Raw genomic sequence first — 22,526 nt, 5'->3', positions numbered from 1 at the left:
AGTTGGTTTTGATAATCGATTATAATTCATTTTCCTATCCCTTCAGGAAAACAAAGGCTCAAAAATCATGGAATCTGAAAAAAAATCATGGAATCTATAGCTTTATTTATATTTAGGGGAAAAAATTTTGAAGAAAAGAAATGTAAGAGGAAACAGAAAGGAACTTTGCCTCAAAGAGAAAAACACTAAAGAAAATGCAGTTAAACCAGATATCCCATCCCTAGAAAATGAATGAGAATTTTATTATTTCTTCGTTTTAAAAAAAATCCGTCCTTTGCCAAATCTAAGAACGTTGCCAACTCGGGAGAAAAAGGATCCATTTTTCTACATAACCACATTTAATAATTTCCATGAAACTGACATTTTAGAATAATGGCAAAACGCCAAATTAAAAATTATGGATTCCTAATCCCTAAATTCTGAGCTAATTTTCTTAAGAAATACCTAAAATACACTTTAAAACGAACCCAATTAATATAATTACAGAGGGCTTAAATAATACATACAAACTGGATCTGTTTCTGTAAAACACAGCTGTTCTGTTATTTATATTTTGCTATTACTTAAAATTAGAAATGTGGCCATATATATTAAGTAACTTTTTGAAAAGAGTGAATCTGTTGTCTTCTGCATCATTAAATTTTTAAAAAGCTCCTACGACCAATTAGCTTGGAAATCTTATATTCATGCCTCCTCTGAATATTGCTGTGGTCTTAACAAGGAAAGCAGTACATTCAGGTATTCAATGTAACAGAAACAAGGCACAGGCAGCAACTTGTATCCCTTGGCAGTTGACATGCTAATTTCTTTGCCTTCTCTCTGTTGCTCACTCCACCCCACTTCACCAACCCCCTTCCCCCCAAGAAACGAGGCACACTTCGGGCGGTGGACGGTGCCTTGCGGCGAGTCTAGACGCCGGAAGAGCGCGGGCAGAGCGCGCGGTGCCCACACCCTTGACTGCCGGGTGAGTGAGTGCGGGTGGCCGCGGCTGGCGCGGGAGAAGGGAGAGGGTCGGGAGCGCGGGGTCTAGGCGGCACCCCTCCATCCCCCCTTCGCCCGGTCTGGGAAGCTCCGACACGAGGCCCGGAGCCCGCAGCCCCCGGCTGAGCCCGGGCGGGGATGGGCGGGCTGGGGGCGGAGCGCGGCGCTGCGCGGGGCGGCGGGAAAGGGGCGGGGAGGACAGCTCAGGCTCCGGCGGGCAGAGGGACGGTGGCAGAACCTGCGGGCTAGGTGGGAAGCTCACCGTCAGGGAGGAAAGGCAGCGAGGACCGCACGGCTGGGCAGTGAAGAGACGCTGGGGGAGTCCGGGGCTCAGGTCGACTACACCTTCTCCTGCAGCGGACACAGCGCAGCGGGCGGCGCACCGGCCGCATCGGCTATCCTGCGCGCAGGTGGGCACCCCCACGCGCAGCGCTCTGTTCCTCTCCAGGGCCGCCGCGGGCCGGACGCCCTGGCGTTCAGGCCACCAAGCTCGGGGACGAGGACCGGGCAGGTCCGGGGGCAGCGGGAAGGTGCACGGCCCCTTGGTGTGCTCGCCTGTGCGTGCGCGCTGTGCTGGGTGGGGAAGAGGTGCGGAGAAGCCGCCTCCCTGGAGATTCTGCCCCGCGAGTCTCCCAGTCCCCACCCCCATCCCCTCCTCGAGAGCCGAGCCCCGGAGTGGCTTCGGAAGACTGCGACCGCCCCTCCGCATTTCGGTGGTGCGTGCAGGTCGCTCCTCTTCCCAGTCTACACCCAGGAACCATCCGGAGGCCCCCTGCTCGGGGACGCTCGGGAGTGTAGAAACCTGGGGAAACGAGAGAGCGGTGGCAGGACCAGCTGGGGCGTGTGCGGGGAAGGCAGGAGTTGCTGGAGTATTGTCTGCCGGGCCGGTGCTTGAGCCCGCGCGTTCGCTCGCGCTTTTGGGGCCGGAGTGGGGTTGGGGGAGGGGGGAGAGGGTGGGATGGGGTCTGCCGAACTTATCTCTGAAGGCGGACGGTGCACATGCACTTGGCGCCTTGTGCACGTTTGGATGAGGGTTTAGTGGAGGCACATGGAAGCAGGATTGGTCGCCGGCGGCCCCCCCCCCCAAGAGCCTCTTGGGATGGCCCAGCGCATGTTCGGGGTCTGGAAGGAAGGCAGTGTGAGTGTGTGTGAATGTCCGTCCTAGGGAGAAGGAGGAGAGTGGCTCAAAGAGACTTGGTTTTCTTGGATTGGCTGCAGTTCTTTAAACCACGCCAGACTTTCGGGGCGTTAAAGTAAATTGCGGGTAAGTGGGCACGGATCTCTGGTGGGGCTAAAACAACAACAAAAAACCCCAACCCGCTGCGTTTGCGGGTTCGGCGGGCACGCTGGCTGGGTGGCTCCTGGCGCTAGCTCGCCTAGTGGGTGGGGGTGGGGCTGGGGGTGGGTGTGGGGGTGGGGGTGGTGCTTGCGACTTTGGCTTAAGGTGCTGGAGCTGGAGCACTTGTTCTCGGTGGACTGTGGGACTCAGAGGAGGTAAAGAGCTGCGCGGCGCGGTGTGTTATTCTCAATTAACTCTAGAATCTATCTCTCTCACACACGCACACACACCCCGGTTTGGTCTGTAATTCTCAGTTAACTCTAGAATCTTTGTCTCTCTGTTCTCTCTCACTCACATACACAAAAAACACCCTGGTTTCATCTTATTTTCAGTTAACTCTAGAATCTGTATCTGTGTCTGACTTTCTTTACACACGCGCGCGCACACACATATCCCTCTCATCTCGTGGCGGCTTTGACTATCTGATAGTTGTTTGTGGATTTTTATCTATTGCCTGTTCTACTCATAGATTTTGATTAATCTAACCTTTTTTTTTTTTTTTAAGAAAAAAAGACCTACCTGGATTAAAATCTGTGGGGTGTCGGAAGGACCTTTCAGCACTCTACATTCACATTCAAAACGGGTGTAGGGCATTATGATGAAAATAACCCCTAACTGCTCTTTAGAATGGAAAAAGGACTACTTTATCTTAAAATTATTATTTTATTACTATTTTTGTTATTTTATTATCTTAAAGAGACATTTCACAACCGTTTGAGAGGGTACCCTTTGCCTGAATCTCTCCCTCATATTTTTCCTCTTTGTGGTAATTTACAGAATTCTTAATTACGCAGTTAACAAAGTGGTTAAGTTGTCTTCTGATTTGAAATGGCAGATCTTGAAATGATTGTAGGTTGGCATGTGGGTGAGTTCTGTGACTCCCATCTCTTTCTTTAATGAACTGATCCGGAGAGAGTGGTGTCGATCTGAGGCTTAACGCATGTTTCGATTTCTGAGTAATTTATCAAATCACTGGGGGAGAGGGACTCCTTAGAAATTTGCCACAGAGGAGAAGGTACTCTTTTATCTCTTGGAGCAAATATTTTGCCACTTTTTCCCCAATTGTCCCTTTTAGTTCCCTAGGAAAGATGGGTGGTTGATGAATAATACATAAGGCTTATTTCTCTTTTATGTCTACAGGTGGCAGTGTGGAAGCCAAAACGGGAGCTTCCCGAAGTGGTTTCTGAAAAATAAAGATAAGCTAGTACAGGAATCAGAAAAACCGCAGGTATGTAGAACAATTAATACACCTAGCCAGCTTTATAATTATTGCATTCCAATATCTTGCCATTTATGTAGACTTTTATGAAGTGAAACCTATTTGGAGGTATTCCCAAGGAGAAAACGGCTTATTCTATTCTAGACAATGTATTTAAATAAAATCCTGCATTACTTTTTACTCTGCTAAGAGAAGCATTGTTTGTCTGCTGTGACCATGTGGCTTTGCATTTAACCCATTGTTGCTTAATACTTGCTTTGAAAAACACTTCCCGAAACTGTATAAAACTGCCATTTTGGGGAGTAATTGCATTTGGGACACTTTTAACAGGTCACCCTGTTGAGCCGACGTAACGCCATCTGCTTTTCACAAAAATTACGTCTCACTTGACTTGGCATACCATTCTCAGGCAGAATACCAATGCGTTAAGCTGCTGCTTTTACACTAGCTCCCCTCCTTTTTTTTTTTTTAAACTTTCTCGGCTGTCCATTTTCTTCTCCTACCAAGCCGAACATATACAACGGACCTTCATAATTTACCCATTTCACTGAATTAACAGCTGGTTTCATACAGGATCAAAGGCAATCAAATTGAGGCTGTTTCTCATTTTGACGCAGTTTAAAAGAATTGGCCTTTGAGGATCTTTTAGATAAGAAGTTTTGCATATTAAGGCCCTTTTCCATCAGCCGGATAGCACAGTGTTATGAATGGTAGAGGAAGTGGGAGTTCATCCCTGTGGATTTTTACCTTAGAATGGTCCTCTCATGAGGAAGCTAAAGTTATTACTACGTTGGCTGTGTAAGGGACAGACATCAAAATGGCTGTTAAAGAGAATGAAGCCTTCTCTTTCCTCGGGATGTATGCATTCATCGCAATGCGGGAATGTGGTGATATCTTGTGATTTTTGACATTCTGCCTTTACAGCTGAAGAGGGATTTAGTTAGTCCCTGCCAATGAAGGTGTAAAACAAAGTCAGATGCTGTTCCCGAAGCTTAAAAAGGCCAAATTGGACACTTACCAGTAGAAAGCACACTGGGAGTTCTGACTCAGAAAGTATAGGCTGCAGTAAGGACTGAGAGGTTCTTACTATAAAGGTTCTTACATCCCACGGAGATGGAGTGGCTTCTGGAAAGTTTGAGGACATTTAGGAGCGTGTAAGTTTGCACTTAGATTCCTTATCTGACTCTGGCCTCTGGGAAGTAACTAATCATCCCTCAAAGGCTTCTAATAGGAATAGGGTCTAATCTTCTAGGGCAGAAAGGAAGAGGGCAACAAGTTGACATTTTGTTCCGGTTTTGAATCCTGCCAATCTCATCATAGAGACAGGAGGTGCTGTAGAGATTTTATGACATATAGAATCCATACAATAAAGTGTAAAATGCATTATTTTCGATGTGTCCCGCTCAGTGAATTTTGACACGTGCACACACCATGTGAACCCCACCCGGGTGAAGATAGAGAACATACCCACTACCCTCGATTTTCTCCTCTTTCCCCTTCTGGGCAGTTTTTATCCCACTTCGAACCTGAATGAAGGTAGCCATGTTAACGATTTTTTTTTTCCACATTGTAATTTTTAAAAACTCCATCCGCTAGTTTGTCTGCTGTTAAGTTCCATATAAATAGTATGCTACAGAAGGGATCCTTGTGTATGTCTTACACATTAACATAATGTCTAGGAGATTCACCCGTGTTACTGCGTGTGGTAGTCATTCATTCTAGTTTCTTACTGATTTGTAGTTTCAGTGTATGGACCTGTGTTTGCTTATCCATTCTGTTGGAGTTTTGGGTTGTTTTCAGTGTGTGGCTAATATGAATAAAGCAGCCATGAACAATTTTTTTAATTTTTAAAGATTTTATTTGAGAGAGAGAGTGTCCATGTGTGCATGCGGGGGTGGGGGTGGGGGAGAGGAACAGATGGGGGGAGAAGGGGGGGGAAGGAATCTCAAGCGGACTAGGAGGCGGAAGAAGAAGAGGACGATCACGAAACAGAGGAGGACAACGTGGGGCTCGATCTCATGACCCTGAGATCACGACATGAGCCGAGACCCAAGAGCTGGAGGCTTAACCGCCTGAGCCACGCAGGTGACCCTGAACATTCTTGCTTATGTGGGCTGAATGCCCACCCATTTCTCCTGAGCACATGCCTAGGAATGGAGTTGCAGGTTCATAGAGAAGGCTTCTATTTAATTTAGCTTTAGCCGATCATTGCCAAATAGTCTTCCAAACGATTGTACCAATTTAAATTCCACAGTGGTGTCAGGAGTTCCATTCGTTCCGCATTTCTGCCAACACTTGGTTTGGGGGTCTTTGTAACTTCAGCTGCTTTTGTGGGGGGGGTGGCGAATGAGTAGCTCCCTGTGGGTTTTAAAATTAAAAAAAAATTAGTTGTGGTAAAATACACATAACATAAAATTTACCATGGTAACCATTTTTGCACATGCAGTTCATGGCATTAAGCACCTTGAGTGTGTTGGGTAACAACCATCAGCACCATCCATCTCCTGAACAGTTTTCATCTTGCAGAACTGAAACTGTGCCTGCGAAACAATAAATCCTGGGTCCCTCTTCCCCCAGCCCCTGGCAACCACCGTTCTATTTTCTGCCTGTGAATATGACCACTTTTAACTACCTCATATGGGTAGAATCCTAGAATATTTGTTCTTTTGTAACCAGCTTATTGTATTTATTGTACTTAGTTTATCGTACGTTAAGAATTTTTCAGGCTGAATAATACTAACACTGTATGCTCAGTTTCTTCCTCTATCTGACCTCCAAACGAGGCAGTGCCTGGGGAATTCATACCAAATTTGTTTATCCTTCTGTCCGTGGATACTTAATGTTGCTGCCACCTTTTGCCTGTTGTGAATAGTGCTGCTCTGAACAAGGGTGTACAGAGAGTTCGAGACCCTGCTTTCAGTTTTCTGGGAGTACATACCCAGAAGTGGAACTGCTGGATGGAAAATTAAGTAGCTAAATGCTACTTAAATTTCTCGAGGAACCACTGTAGCTACTGCACCATGTCACATTCTCAAAAGTGTGGAGGAGGGGGTTCCAGTTTTTCCAAATCCTTGCCAACACTTGTTCTGTTCTTTCCTTTTTTTTTTTTTTTTTTTTTTTTTTTAAAGAGAGGAGTTGTGTGCCCACACATGAGTGAGTTGGGGAGGGCGGAGGGAGAGGGGCAGAGGGAGAGGGGGAGAGAGAGAACCCCAGGCCCCAGAAAGGCTGCACACCCAACCCAGCACAGAGCCAGAGTCAGGGCCCAATCCCATGACCCTGAGATTATGACCTGCGCCCAAATTGAGTCAGACACTCAACCAACTGAGCCACGCAGGCACCCGTGTTCTGCTTTTTCTTTTTTTTTTTTTTCTCTCTTCTTTTCTGTCCCCTCCTCCCCTTCCCTTCCCCTCCCCCTGACAGTAGTCATCCTAATGGGTGTGAGGTGGTCCTTAGGTTTTAATTTATGGTTCCTAGTGACTAATATTAAATGCCATTTTATATACTTATGGGCATTTTGATATCTTTTTATGAGATTTTTGTTAAAATGTCTTGCCTGATTGTGGCTTTTTTCTTTTTTTCTGTTGGAGTTGTTTTCTATTCTGAATGGTAGTCCTTTGCCAGGTATATGTATTATTACAAATATTCCAGTGTGTGGCTTGCCTTTTCACTGTCTTTGTGCAGTCTTTTGATAATTTTTTTTGGATAATTTTTAATGAAGTCCTGTGATAGATTTTTTTTCTTTTATGGCTCTTGCTTTTTGTGTTCGTTTATAAAACTTTTGCCTACTTTGGGGTTATTTTTTAAAAACTCTTTTAGTCATTTAAAATGTGTAAAGGCAATCTGCTTGGAAAATGCGATATATTATAAGCTTGTTTCAAATATGTGCCCTAAGAATGAAAGTTGGGAATGTTCTTTACTACAGCAGGTGCCAGAGAAAGTGTTTGAAAAACAATGTTTTTCAGTAAGACACATGGACACAGGTTTTTACTGAAAGTGGCCCCTGTTGTGGTCTCCCCTAACCCTGATTATGTCCTCAAGGGGCCCCCTCGAGTGGCAGAAACCCTAGGGGAGAGCCTGGTGATGACTTAGCTAAAAGAAGGGATGTGGCCAAATGGATGAGTATCCACTTTTCCTTAATTCATAATCCATATTCACCGAGTGATCCTTCCCTTCTTCCATTCCCAAGGAAGGTTGCCACTGGTCGATGCCCCTTCTTTCTTTTGCCTCTGAAATAGCAGTGCCCCACAGGATTCTGCCATTTATTAGCTTTTTCTCTTCTCCACCTATATTTTTTCCCCTGTGTTCATGTTTGCTCTTAGGTCTTGAGTTGTCCCTCTCCCTCTGCCCTGTGTTCAAAAGGCTCCTCGGATCTTTGTCTTCTGCTCTCACCTCCTGTCCTTCAACAGAAGGTCTAGATCTGTATCCTTACCTGCCTCTCCTGGACATCTCGCACAGGATACCCCACAGGTGCTTTTATAAAACACGCGTGGTGTTCCCCTTCAGTCTGCTCTTCTGCTTTCCTGCCTTAATGAATGTAGTTACCATTAATCCAGGATCTCAAATTTGAAACCTTGGCACTGTCTGCATCCTCCCACGTGGCCCCTGTCCCTCTCAGAGGCTGTGTTTAGTTTGGTTCGGGTCCCCCTCTGGGATTTGTAGTAATAGCCTCCCCACCAATCTCCCTGAGCCTTCCCCCTTGCCTCTAATCCCCCACTTGTCATCAGCTTGCCTTTCCTAAAACATAGATTTAATCATGTCATTTCCTACTTAAAAGTGATTTGTAGCTCTCTACAGCCTACAAGAGGCATTCAGATTCCCTAGCATGATTTACAGTGTGACACCCTTCATTATTTGCCTTCAACCTGCTTTTCCTGTTCCGTCATCTGCCATGTCCTCACCACACTCCATCTGTTCTCAACTATTTGCCATTCCTAGAACATTCCTTGAGTTCTTCCCTGCATCTGTGCTTTCGCACATGGCTGTTTCTCATCTACTTCTGATGTCCCTTCCTACGTACTGGGGACTTCTGTGTTTTCCTCTAAAAACCAGCTCCAGGGTGACCTCTTCTTGGAGTGAGCCTTCCTATCATCTAAGTAGATCCTGTTATTAACCCTTTTTTAGTGTCATTAGAGGAGATGCGGAAGTGTCGGCACGATTGCGTATCAATCTTTGTGCCCCCAGCAATGAGTGAGAGCACTGCCTCACAGAAGAAGGCATTTACTACATGTTCACTGAGTGAATCCATTCCTAATGGTAGCAGTTAGCTTTTTGCTGTTTAACAAAACACCACAATATCATTTTAGTTAGTGGTTCATTTTATCTCTATTTTGTTTATTTATTTTTATTTTTATATTTGTTTATTTGAGAGAAAGAGCATGAGCAGCGGGGAGGGAGAGGGAGAATCAGACACCCTGCTGAGCAGGACCCTGGGATTATGACCTGAGCTGAAGGCCCTCCCCACCCTGGTGCCCCCCCAGTCAGTGGTTTAAAACAACCAGCATGGAGCGCCTGGGTGGCTCAGGGATTGAGCCGCTGCCTTCAGCTCGGGTCATGATCTCAGGGACCTGGGATCGAGCCCCACATCGGGCTCTCTGCTCAGCAGGGAGCCTGCTTCCCCCCTTTCTCTCTGCCTGCCTCTCTGCCTACTTGTGATCTCTCTCTGTCAAATAAATAAATAAAATCTTAAAAAAAAAAATAAAACAACCAGCATTTAGTTGAGCTCTTGATTCTGTAAGTAGGATGCCCTACTGATTGAGCCAGGCAAGTGCCCCAACATATTTTTTTTCTCTTTTTTTAAAACTTTTTAAAACTTTTTATTTTATTTTTTCAGTGTTCCAGAATTCATTGTTTATGCACCACACCCAGTGTTCCATGCAATCCGTGCCCTCCATAATACCCACCACCAGGCTCACCCAACCCCCCCCCCAACCCTCAGTTTGTTTCTCAGAGTTCACTGTCTCTTCATGGTTTGTCTCCCCCTCTGATTTCCCCCAACTCCCTTCTCTCCTCCCAGTGTCCTCTGTGTTATTCCTTATGCTCCACAAGTAAGTGAGACCATATAATAATTGACTCTCTCTTAAGGCTGGCCTGGGGTTCTTCACACTGTCGGGTGGCAGGGTCCTAAGAGTGCTGGGTGGGGCAGGGCAGGGGGTGGTGGTGGACACACAAAGCTTCTTGTGGCCTCCGCTTGCAAGTGCCACAAGGTTACTTCCGTTAGCCGAAACAAGTCACGAAGCCAGCCTTGATCCAGGAGGTGGCGAAATAGATTCTACCTCTTTAAGGGAGAGTGTCATGTTGAAAGGAACGCACATAGAGGAAGATAATTGCAGCCATTTTTTTTTTTCAAGTAATCTACTGCATTTGCCTGGGAGCAGGGAGATGGGATTGATTGGTGACTTAGGTCACCAGCAGGGAGGACAGCTTTGACCCCAGGTGCATCTAATTGCATCTAAGATGAGTCTGGCTAAGATGGTCCCATGTTTGCCAGCATCCTTCTTTGATTCTCCTGCTGACTCCTCTGTCATCCTTTTAGCCAAAGCACATTTAAGACAGCCTCAGTTTCTTTCTGGCCTTGATGAGATACTGTTGATGCTGTAGGAAGGGGGAGTTGCTCTAAAGTGCTGGAGAATGCAGAAACCTCTCTCTCCTCATTCTGGACACTGCTGTGGATACCCTTGGGCATGGGGGAACCCTCCCATTAGGACGCAGGCTTTAGTGTTTGCCATTGATTTGTCCTGGGCATCCAATTTAAAAGGCACTTTGGGGGAAGAAGAATGTCAGGAAATGAAAAGGGATCTGACTGATGGGGGTTGTTCATCTGTGCTCTCGCTCACTGTGGGTGAAAAGTGAAGATCTTGTATTGAGAAACAGTAGTAGTTTACCCAATCTTAATGTGTGTGTGCTTTTCCAGGTGTTACACACTGTTCAGAGTTAAAACCTGAATTAAAGTGTTTCTCATGTACTACTTATTCAAGGATTCTTTGTAAGGACTAACGTATGTTGAGAGAAGTACGGTTACAGTACACATGCAGGAGCTTGGTTGAAATATACATGAAGTGTATACTGGTAAATATCCTCAGAAAAACACACCTGAAGTGACCCCGACTTCCAGAGGTAGTAGAATAACCTTGGATCAGTTTGAGTTTCTCCAGAACTTTGTTTTAGTACAAATTGGTATGTTTTAGTAGAGCTGGTAGAAGAAGTGAAAAAACAGGGGCGCCTGGGTGGCTCAGTCGTTAAGTGTCTGCCTTCAGCTCAGGTCATGATCTCAGGGTCCTGGGATCGAGTCCCTCATTGGGCTCCCTGCTTGGCAGGGAGCCTGCTTCTCCCTCTCCCACTCCTGTTTGTGTTCCCTCGCTGTATCTAATCTTTAAAAAAAGAACACAGATCTAAGTTTTTCCTCCTTCAAGCCCATTTCTACTGATCCTAGAGATGCAGGTGAACTGTGAAGTGACCAAAAGGCATAAAATAGGAGGCATTTGAAAGGCCTTAGTATCTGCTACGACCTCTTAATGACCTTTTTACATGTTTGCCTCCTGCCTTGTGCCATTCCTAGATTGGCCACTGACACAGAGGCATGAAACAGCCACAGCCTGAGTGATCCTCTGTCAAAATAATAGATGTATTAGTATTTATGGGTGAAAATAGAGCTTTTAGAAAAAGATTTTATTGATTTATTTGAGAGAGAGAGCTTGAGAGAGAGCATGAGAGGGGAGAAGGTCAGAGGGAGACACAGACTCTCCATGGACTCTAGAATAATGACCTGAGCTGAAGGCAGTCACTTAACCCACTGAGCCACCCAGGCTCCCCAGCACTTTTCACTTACATTAACAAACACCTTCTTAATGTTTTTCTTATGGCATGCTTTTCCTTTTATTTTGTAGAGGACGAAAGGTGTAGTTCAGATCTCACTGTACACTATTTATAGATCAGGTTCTTAACTGAATCTCTGTATTGTCTTTGCTGCTGGTTTAAAATAACATAAATTCAAATGGCCATAGTTCAATATTTTTAGAAGACCATGACTAGTTTGAGTTAGAAAAATCAATATTTCTAACTATTCACAATTGAGCAAATTAAGGCATTTTGACAGATTGGAATAGGATTGAGAGGTTTGGCCGGTATTCGTGTTTTGTTTTTCCAAGAGCTAGTCTGATAGCCTAGACAATAGAGTAAAATGTTTTATATACTGTATTCCTGACATGTTACATAATGTAAATTCTCCTTTCCAAATTATATGTACTGATGTATAAATACATAGCCTATATGTACTCTGATTCTTGGGGAAGGAGCGAGGGAGGGAGAGGGAGAGCGACAGCGAGAGAGAGAGGACATACATCCTCCTGGGTAAGGTTAAAATACTAGCAAAAGCTGTACAGAAATCATGAGTGAGCACAGGAGAGCTGAGTTACTGAAAACAGCCAGGTAGGACCAGTGTCTTGAGTTTTATCAGGGATTATCAGTTAAGAAGTATTTACATTGAAGAAAGTTATGATAGGGAAATGACTAACAAATTCAAGGTGATAGTTTTAGAAAAAGCTTCAGATACCCCATGGAATGGTGTTACAGGCATCCTATCAGCTTTTCAATGGGGATTTAAAAACACGCATTAAGATAGACTTGATGGTTCATCAGTCATTCTCCTGTTCTTTGAATACTAATCTTCACACGGGACAATACTTGACTGATTTGCTGGTTTTGTATATAAACCTATTTTTGTCTCCGATGAATGATAGCAAAATTTTCTTCTTGTTATGCCAACTATCAATATTTTGGGTGTTCCGAAGGGAGGCTTGGGCACGGAGGTTGGGATCTGGGGCTGCAGATGCTGACTTGGTGTGTCTGGCCGCCCAACTGTGTGTGTGTGTTTGTGTGTGTGGGGGGGGGGGCAGGGGGAGGGTCTTGGACTGTGTTTTGACAGTGAAAATAAACAAAACCATGACATGTATTTGACAAGGAAAAAGGTAATGGAGGAAAACAGTGGAGTCTTAGGAATTTCTGAAAGAGGAGGAGGTATGGCTGTTTTAGCTAATCACAGTGCCTCAGATGTAACTGGCAGGGGGTGTTTTTCCCCAGAACATGTGTGGGAAGCAAAAGGCCATGTGTACTGAGGGGACACTTTGTGCTCTGGTGATAAAGACTATGTAGAGGGTCAGGCGTGGTCTTTTCTTGACCTCTAGGGAGGGCCCTAGGCTATTTTCCTCCTTTATTTACCAGCATGTATGGTGATACTGTGCATGTTCTTACCCATGTTACAGAGAAAGACCTTGAGACACGCAGAACTAGCGTGACTGCTGGGGTTAAAGTGATAGCCCGTGGCCACACCTTTCTCTGCCTCTGTGACATGTTTTTCTGCTGTGCCTGCGAACATGAGGTTCACGGAGCGACCAGACTCTCTCTGTGTGTGTGTGTGTGTGTGTGTGTGTGTGTGTGTGAGCTCTTCCCAGTGGTGATGTTTGGGGCTCTTTATCTCCGAGGTCAGTGAGTGAGCTCCTGGTGTGTGGTATTTTCCATCACTATCTGTGAAAATGTATAGTCATTAAAATCAAAGCATTACACTGAGAGTTATCACATTTTACTAGATTTGACCTTGGACCGGCCTGGTGCGAGCATCGCAAGGCTGCACTAGACGTTAGAAGGATGCTGTTCAGGTTTCCAGTCAGCTTCTAAAAAGCTGTGGGTGCTGGGCACATCATTAACTGATCTGGGCTTCAGTTTTGTCTTCTCTAACTTGAGAGTGGGACTGTTTACCTCTAGAGGCCCATCTTACTCTGCTACTCCATCAGTCTTAATGCCAGAATTGTGTCCCTGCCCCCCCACCCCGATTTCAGTAAACTCCACCGTAAAGCTACTACTGGGATTAAAAACATTTTTTTAAAGATGCTATTTATTTACTTATTTTATTTGGAGAGAAAGAGAGCACACAAGCAGGGGGCAGAGGGAGAAGAAGCAGACTCCCTGTTGATCAGGGAGCTAGGATCCCTGAGATCATGACCTGAGCTGAAGGCAGATGTGTAACTAAATGAGCCAGCCACATGCCTTTCTGCCCCTGGGGTTGATGTCTTTCATCAATATTGGAAAATACTTGGGGGCACTTGGGTGGCTCAGTCGGTTAAGCATTAGACTCTTGATTTCAGCTCAAGTCATGATCTCATGGTCATGAGATTGAGTCCCCAGTCAGCTCCACACTCAGTGGGGAGTCTACTTGAGATTCTCCCTTCTGCCCCTCCCCCCACTTTCATGCTCGCTCTCTCTAAAAATAAATCTCTTTTTTAAAGGTTTTATTAATTTATTTGACAGAGAGTGAAAGCACAAGCAGGGGGAGCAGTAGGCAGAGGGAGAAGCAGGCTCCTCACTGAGCAGGGAACCCAATGCAGGGCTTGATCCCAGGACCCTGGGATCATGACATGCGCCGAAGGCAGATGCCCAACCATCTGAGCCACCCAGGTGCCCCTAAAAATAAATCTTAAAAAAGAAAATTTCCAGCCATTGTCTCTTCACATACTGCTACTGCCCTGTTGTATTTTCTTCTGGCTCTTCAGTTACATAGTCAGGAGACCTTTTCATGTTCTTTATGATCTGTTTCTTTTTTCTTTTCCCTTTTCTATTTTTTAAAAAGTTTGGTTTTTGGGGCACCTGGGTGGCTTAGTGGGTTGAATCCTCTGCCTTTGGCTCAGGTCATGATCCCAGGGTCCTGGGATCGAGCCCCACATTGGGCTCTCTGCTCAGCAGGGAGCCTGCTTCCCTTCCTCTCTCTCTGCCTGCCTCTCTGTCTACTTGTGATCTCTGTCTGTCAAATAAATAAATAAAATCTTTAAAAAATAATAAAATAAAATAAAATAAAAAGTTTTGATTTTTAAAATTTATTTTTAAGTAATCTCTATACCCATCGTGGGGCCCTGAGATCGAGGGGGGGCATGACATGCTCTATGGAGTGAGCCAACCAGGTGCCCCTTCCCTCTTCTATTTGGGCTTTAATAGAGGTGTTTTTTATTAACGTTTATATTCAAAGTTTACTATGTCTAGTCTGCTATTAAGCCCAACCCTGCTAATTGACCCATTTTAGTTATTTCAGACAGTATATATTCTTGATTTATATATATATATATATAAAATATATATGTATTAAAGTATTTTCTTTTTCTATGACGTCCATTTGATTTTTTTTTGCATAGATTCTAGTTCCTTTATGAGATTCTCTACCTTTCCATCCATTTCCTCTTTTTTTCTCTTCGTTTCTTTGACCAATTAATCAGTTATTTCAAAGGTTTTGTCTACTGAATCCCATTATCTGAATCATCTATGAGTCCGCATCTGTTGTCTTTTTTTCCTCTTGAATATTGGTTACATTTTCTTGCATTTTTTTTCTCATGTCCTAATATTCTCATAATACTTAATTTTATAACAAGCAATTCTGTGTGAAAGAATCTTACTAGCTCTATACCACATCTTCCTCCACAGAGGCTTTCTTCCTTTTCCTGTTAGGTAAATGTTGTGAGTAGCTGATTACCTTTGTGCCATTGGGAGCTGAGCTGAGTCAAGGCCGTGTTGCATTTTTAGGAAGACTCGTCCAGCTTTGGCTGCCTGTGCCCTTCAGGCGTGGTTCTTTGGGGATTTTAATTGAAACCCTGGAACTAGAAGTTCTTTTGTCTTTTTGGTCCTGAAACACTGTGGGAGATTAAACTTAGCCCTTTGAGGGTCTTGACCTTAGCTTCCTGTTCCCTTGATTTTAAATTCACGTGACTGTTTTGTTTTTTTAAATGACTTTTTTAAAAAAGATTTTATTTATTTGACAAAGAGAGAGAGATCACAAGTAGGCAGAGAGAGAGAAGCAGGCTTCTCCCCGCTCCCTTCAGCAGAGAGCCGGATGCGGGGCTTGATCTCAGGACCCTGAGACCATGACCTGAGCTGAAGGCAGAGGCTTTAACCCCCTGAGCCACCAGGCACCCCTCATGTGACTGTTTTGAGGAGAAACCTGGCTATATATTTGAGGGAGCACTCCTCCTTTAGTAAAAACTTCATCCCCGAAACCCTGTGAAACTGGATTCACTCTGCCTTTTAATAGCTTTTGGCCTAATATCTCAGTCTTCCTCTTACAGCTCCAGAACTGAACAAATGTGGGTATTTCCCATTTGTCACATTAGCCTGCATTATTGTGTTCACCAAAAGTTTCAACTCCCTTCTTTTACTCAGTAGAAGTCCTTTCTCTTGGCAAGTCTTACCATGATGCTCTCAAGGGCCCTGAGGGAAGAAAATCAGAGATTTCTGCTCACCTCAGAAGGGCTCCCCTTCCTTTGACATTCTTGTCCTTGAATCTTTTTTGGTCTAACGGAAGCCTCATACTGTTTTTCTTCTGTGTAAAACATATAAGGTGGGATCTGCAGTTTCAGAATATACATCATTTTCATGTCCTCATCCATTCTCCTTGTGGAATCTTCCGTTGAAACATTCAACATTTTTCAGCTTCGTGATAAAAGTAATTTTGGTAGTGAAGCACCTGCTGACTCATTATAATATTGCCAAAGGAGGAAATTGGGACTTTCATTTTTCAATTTTAATTTACCTAGAAAACACTTTTTAGGTAGAAGATGGTAATGGAGGCACTTCTGTTGATTTAAGGTTCTCTCAGGGGCGCCTTAACCAACTGGCTCAGTGGGTTAAGCCTCTGCCTTCGGCTCAGGTCATGATCTCAGGGTCCTGGGATCGAGCCCTGCATCGGGCTCTCTGCTCAGTGGGGAGCCTGCTTGCCCTCTCTGCCTGCCTCTTGCCTACTTGTGATCTCTCTCTCTCTCTGTCAAATAAAATAAAATCTTAAAAAAAACGTTCTCTCAGGCAGGTTCCTTATGGAACACATTTACTTCTTTATTGTACTAAAATGAGACATGACTCATTACACACCCTCCCATTTGTGAGGAGAATTTGCTCCAGAGAATTCTAGGACCATTAATAGGCAGCATCCATATGGTTTGCACGTGTAAAAAGGAGAGAATGAGCCCCTAACATTATTTAAATTGGAACCATTTCAGTGTTAAGGAGCAGTTCCGTTGTTAACTTTTCTTAGAAGCTGGGTAAGGCCTGGCCGGTGCCAAGAGCCCTAGGCCTGGTGGGAGCTCTGAGTTCTAGTATTGGCTTGGCCTCCCACAAGTGCTTTGTCCCAGGGGAGGCCTCCATTTTCTTAACCTGAGAGTTAGGACAGTGGAACAGTTGAGTTCTGATCCTTGACCATCTCTGTCCTTTGGATTCCTAGCATTTATCACAAGGAAATTAAGGTTGCACATGCATTTCAATGAACTATTTGCCAGGGTCAGTTGAATGAATAAAACCCTGCAAATTTCTTTTGATCCCCTACGTTTTCTCTATTTGTGACGCCCAGTGGGAAATCTAAGATACTGTGTCTCAGCATCTAGGACACAATTTTTGTTTTTTAAAATCATGGGTCCTGAGTCCCTGGATTCCAGTCCTGGGTTTGTCACTTATCTGCTCTGGGGCCTTGGCGCATTTCACCAACCTGTAAGGCTCCGTTTCCTCAGCTGGAGAATGGATAGAAGAATACCTTAGCCCCACCGGTTTCACCAAAGAACCAAACAATGGATAATATGAAGGTGCTACAAAACCATCAGTTATCATTAGGACTGTAATGACACGTCCCTTGTCAGCAGTAACCATCTGTCTGTTGTGGTTGTCACTATCAAAAGTGAGTATGAAATCAGCCCAAGGGTACTTAAATTATATATACCTTGACTTTTGTTCCCACTTAGCTTCCCCCCTCCCCCAACTTGGGGATGGGGTTAGGTAAGCTGACACTGCAAAGGATAAGCTCTCTGCTTGCAACTATTTAAACTAAGAGCTGGAGGGGACAGAGGGATTATTCTAGCAAATCCCCCTCTTTGAAAGATGCCCTTTAAGAAGTTTAACTGACTTAGCAAAGGTAACAGAGCCGCTTGGAGGTAAAACCACAACTAAACGGACTGTTCTTTGTTTAAACCTTGACTTGTGCAATGACTTCTAGTGTTTTGGTCAGGGACCCAGACAAAGAGATTTCCTTTGCTTTTAAACATTGGGGTTCTCCATTTCTCTTCTCCCTAACCTTCTGACGTCATTGACCTCCCTTTCTCCTGCCGATTCTACCCCTTCCTCTGGGCCTATAGCCCCTTGCTTCTCTTTTCTTGCATACACATTTAGCCTAAATGCCTTTTTCAGTAAAGCCTCCACCCACAACCTTAGCTTCAGCTCCAGAAAACTTTGGAAGTTCTGATTTCAGTGTTACCGGGATTTCACCTTGTCACCCCCCCTCCCCTAGGTTGGTGAGTGCTTCAGGGGCAGGGACACAGGCTGGTTCTTCTCCCATCAGACCTGGCCCTCACCCTAGGCCTTTCAGCGGGGCTGAAGGGATGGAGAGCATTCCTTCATTGAAGGACGCCTCTTGCAGACACAGTGCTTTTCTGATTTAGGAGACTGAATGTTGATCAACCAGAGGGAGCATCAAAGTGTAATGTCAGAAAAGAGCAGTTCACCTTGTGCTCTGTTGTGGGAATCTCTGCTATCAGTCAGTTTGTTAAATACTCAGTTATTATACGTGAAATACCAACAACGTGCTGGGTAAAATAACGGTTCTCCAAGGATCTCGACACCCTAATCCCTGGAACCTGTGAACATGTTCAATAAGAAAAGGGAATTAAAGTTGCACACAAAATTAGGTTGCTACTCAGGTGACTTTAAAAGAGATTATCTTCGGGGCACCCAGCTGGTTCAGTCTGTAGAGCATGTGACTTGTGATCTCAAGGCCGTGAGTTCGAGCCCCACGTTGGTTGTGGAGGCTACTTAGGAAAAAAAAAAGATTATCCTGGATTACCTGGCTAGGCTCAGTGTAATCAGTGGTTCCTAAAAGGGGTGTGTGCTATAGAATCTGCTTGTAGCTAAGTTCCTGGACTCCTAAAGGTCTCAAATTGCCATGAGTATCATCTTTGGTTAATGCTTCATCGATAAATTCCTTTCTATAACTGATCTAATTATATCCGTTTTCTGTGTTATTAGCTGTAATGAAAGAAAGGTACTTTCACTGAATGCTTGTATAACTCAGGTGCTTTTTATATATTACCATATTTAATGTGCTAAATAACCCAAGAAGTTGGTATTATTAAATCTATTTATGGATGAGGAAACAGGCAGGGTGGTTAACTTACACAAGGTCACATTGCTAGGAACTTGGCAACCCTGAGTTTTTATTGCACATAAAAAAAAATTCTGAGGTGTGACATTCTCACTTTTGCAAGGCACGCTCATGGCTTCTGCTGTCTGATGGTATGTTGTATAAAGTCTTGCCTTGAAATCTGAAAGTTGGAGATTATTTTCTGTATTTTTTTAACGATTTTATTTATTTGAGAGAGAGTGCGCGTTCACACAAGCCCAGGAGAGGGGAAGAAACTGGCTCCCCACTGAGCAGGGAGCCCAATGTGGGGCTCCATCCCTGGATCCCGGGAATTGTGACCTGAGCCAAAGACAGATAGATACCCAACCAACTGAGCCACCCAGGCGCCCCTGAAAGTTGAAGATTAAAAGTTAACCAGGAGTCCAACAAAATCTTGAGTATATTTTGGTCTATTTCCTTTCTGTCCTGCTTTCCCCCCGTGCATATGTATGTTGTAGTTTCTGACAGCTGCAATCATAGTTGTTTTTTTTTTTTTTTAAAGATTTTATTTATTTATTTGACAGAGACCACAAGTAGGCAGAGAAGCAGGCAGGGGGGTGGGGGAAGTAGGCTTCCTGCTGAGCAGGGAGCCCAATGTGGGGCTCCATCCCAGGACCCTGGGATCACAACCTGATCCGAAGGCAGAGGCTTAACCCACTGAGACACCCAGGCGCCCAGAGTTTTGGGTTTTTAAAAAGAATTTTACATTATGCACTCTTCCGTATCCTGTGTCTTTATAATTATTATCTTTAATAGGCAATAGGTGGTGTCCAATTTTTTTTTATTGTTACAAGTAATGCCGAAGGAACGGTTTCTAGCTGGGACAGGCTGTTCTCTTGGTGGAGAGCAGGAGCCCAATCCAGACCATACAGTGCAGTTAAAACCTTGGCTTGGAGGTGCTCAGCGCTGTACCTGCTCACATTTCCATTAGTCAGTGGGTGTCCTAGGGCCAAACCCAGGTGGGGGACCAAACCCAGGTGATGATTGAAAGGATGAGTAATCCTATTATACAGAGGAAGAAATAGTTGGGAATAACGATCCCATCTACCACCCGGAAGGGAAAAAGATGATTAGAGCTAGAACCTAAAAATAGAAATAAATAAAAGTAGCAGGTAGAGACAGACAGGTGGCTTGTGATTGAGCAGAGGCTCTGTCTTTAGGTGTCTCCTCTTTGGGATGTGAAAGAATGAAAAGAAATGACATCTGGAAGCCTGCTGTGCTCCACCCCCCTCCATGTGAAAGGCTGCCAGCAAATACAGGTTCCCTTTGATGGTGTAATTTTGTCATGGTTCTCGATGTGCTATTTTTGTGTCTGTCTGGATGGAACTTGACTTTATTGGGTTTTAACTCAAAAACACACAGTGCTGTGGATTTTCTAGTCATTGAAGAAAAGATGGGCCTAATTTCTGGATAATTCTCCCTCAGTCCCTTTAAAAAGTATACAACCACTGGGGAGCTAATGTCAAATTCCTGGCCCCCTTTCCCAAGCCACCTGAAATCAACATTTCCAAGGTGGGAGCTTGTTGGAAGGGCCCCATTTTGGGCCCGACCAATGATCTGATTGAATTGGATTCTGTATTTCAGAAACATCCCCAGGGCATTTGTATCTACATTAAAATCTGAACAGCACTGATCTAGATTTTCCTTAGGAATGCTGTTCTAGGGGCACCAGGGTGGCTTAGTCTTTTGGGGTCTGCCTTTGACTCAGGTCATGATCCCAGGTTCCTGGGATCAAGTCCTGCATCAGGCTCCCTGCTCAGCGGGAAGCCTCCTTCTCTCTCCCACTTTCCCCTGCTTTTTTCCCTCCCAAACTGTGTCCCTCTCTGTTAAATAAATAAATAAAATCTTAAAAAAAGAAATGCTGTTCTATTTTTAATTTTCTTTTTAGAGGGGGATGGGGGAGGGGCAGAGGGAGAGAGAAAGAAACTTAAGCAGGCTCTGTGCCCCAGAAATGCTGTTTTATTTTTATTTATTTATTTATTATTTTTTAAAGATTTTATTTATTTATTTATTTATGTTTTTGACAGAGGGAGAGATCACAAGTAGGCAGAGAGGCAGGCAGAGGGACGGGGGGAAGCAGGCTCCCCGCTGCGGGGAAGCAGAGCACCTAATGCGGGGCTTGATCCCAGGACCCTGAGATCATGACCTGAGCCCGAAGGCAGAGGCTTAAACCACTGAGCCACCCAGGCACCCCAGAAATGGTGTTTTAAAAGAAAAGTTTTCTTGGGGCGCCTGGGTGGCTCAGGTGGTTAAGCATCAAACTCCAGATTTTGACTCAGGTCATGATCTCAGGTTTGTGTGAGCCCGTGTTGGGCTCTGTGTTGGGCACAGAGCCTGCCTAAGATTCTCTATCTACCTCTCCCCTCCTCTCCTACCTCTTTAAAAAAAAGAAAGAAAGAAAGAAAAACAAGTTTTTTGAATTATTATTGGCCTTTCAGTTTCATCATGATGAATACAATCAATAATATCTAGGTAAGATTTTTTAAAAGCCTTCTTTTAGGGTATGTAGTATTTAAAATGGGCATAGTTAGATCAGAATTTAGAATTGTTTTTCTCTTCCAACTTCTTTTTTTTTAAGATTTTATATTATTTATTCAAGAGAGATAGGCAGAGGGAGAAACAGGCTCCCCCACTGAGCAGGGAACCTGTTGCAGGACTTGATCCCAGGACCAGGGAATCTGACCTGAACAGAAGGCAGAAGCTTAACCATCTGAGCCACCCACGGCGCCCTCTTTTATAACCTCTAAGAAAAACATGTATTATTACCTAGAAGATTTAATTTTAATTGAGCTTCTGGCCCATGACCTTTTGTTGGGCATATTTGAATTTTAGAAATCTTAGATTTTAAGGGATCAAACTCCCTACAGTATTAGAAATAATCTAACATGTAATGTTTTAGAGTCTTTGGAACAAAACGATAATTCTTCAACTAAAGAATCTCTTGTTATCTGACCCCGTTATTTGAGAGTAATCTTGTTCTTGAATTTTTTTTATGTGTAGATTGCATGTCCGAGGACCTAACTCACTGGAGGGTGCATACAGACGCTGAATGAAGTAGTGTTTGTTTAAAAATCCTTCACAAGCTCTCAGATGCCCAACCAGTGTAAGGTGTTCACCTAGTTTTAGGGCAAACCACAGCCTGTGGGCCATATCTGTACCCGTGTTTATAAGGTTTTTTTTTAAATTTTTATTTATTTGTCAGAGAAAATGAGCACAAGCTGGGGTGGGGGCACCAGGCAGAGCAGACAGGGAGAAGTGTACTCCATCCCAGGACCCCGGGATCATGACCTGAGGTGAAGGTGGACGCTTAATCTGCTGAGCCACCCAGGCATTCCTATAAATAAAGTTTTATTGGAACACATCCATACCCATTAATTTACGTCATCCTTAGAAAAAAGGAGTCAGCCTAATAATAGGTTTATCTTTTTCTTCTTCCACACAATATGTTAGTATTAGGGCCCTGAGCACAGGTTAAATTCACTTTGCCACTTTTTGGAGTTTTCTTATTTTTTAAGTCTTTCAAATGGTCCTTTGCAAGGTACTGAAGACAGTGCTGTCCTCAGCTGCTGACTTTACACAGATGCAATAGTTCATCAGTGAGCTGTGTATTCGATGTTTCATGGCTACATGCAACTTCCCTCATGCAGCCCAAAGAATCTTTTTCTCTTGGAACCCGCTAACGTTAGGCTTTTCCTTCCCTGGGGTGCCGCCTTGTGGTGGGCTGTGGGTCCCTCACTGACAAGCTCCTGTGCTGGTTAGTCATGGAGGAAAGTGAGTCAGTCCGTGTGACTCATCGCAAA

The 22,526-nt window shown here is 44.3% G+C and overlaps 1 long non-coding RNA gene across 1 annotated transcript in view; it reads left to right on the top strand.

Annotated features, from left to right (window-relative positions):
- The first annotated feature begins 1,250 nt into the window (after positions 1-1,250).
- LOC123934432 overlaps positions 1,251-22,526 on the top strand; it is an 81,295-nt gene continuing 60,019 nt past the window's right edge. The window contains exons 1-3 of the long non-coding RNA XR_006816797.1: positions 1,251-1,391; positions 2,147-2,245; positions 3,461-3,548. This is a non-coding gene — a long non-coding RNA (uncharacterized LOC123934432). The remainder of the gene's footprint in view (positions 1,392-2,146; positions 2,246-3,460; positions 3,549-22,526) is intronic.

The sequence above is a fragment of the Meles meles genome, chromosome X (assembly GCF_922984935.1).
Source record: "Meles meles chromosome X, mMelMel3.1 paternal haplotype, whole genome shotgun sequence".
In the NCBI taxonomy this organism is placed as follows: Eukaryota; Metazoa; Chordata; class Mammalia; order Carnivora; family Mustelidae; genus Meles; species Meles meles.
The sequence above is the reverse complement of the archived record's forward strand: the minus strand, read 5'-3'. Positions and strand labels throughout refer to the sequence as shown.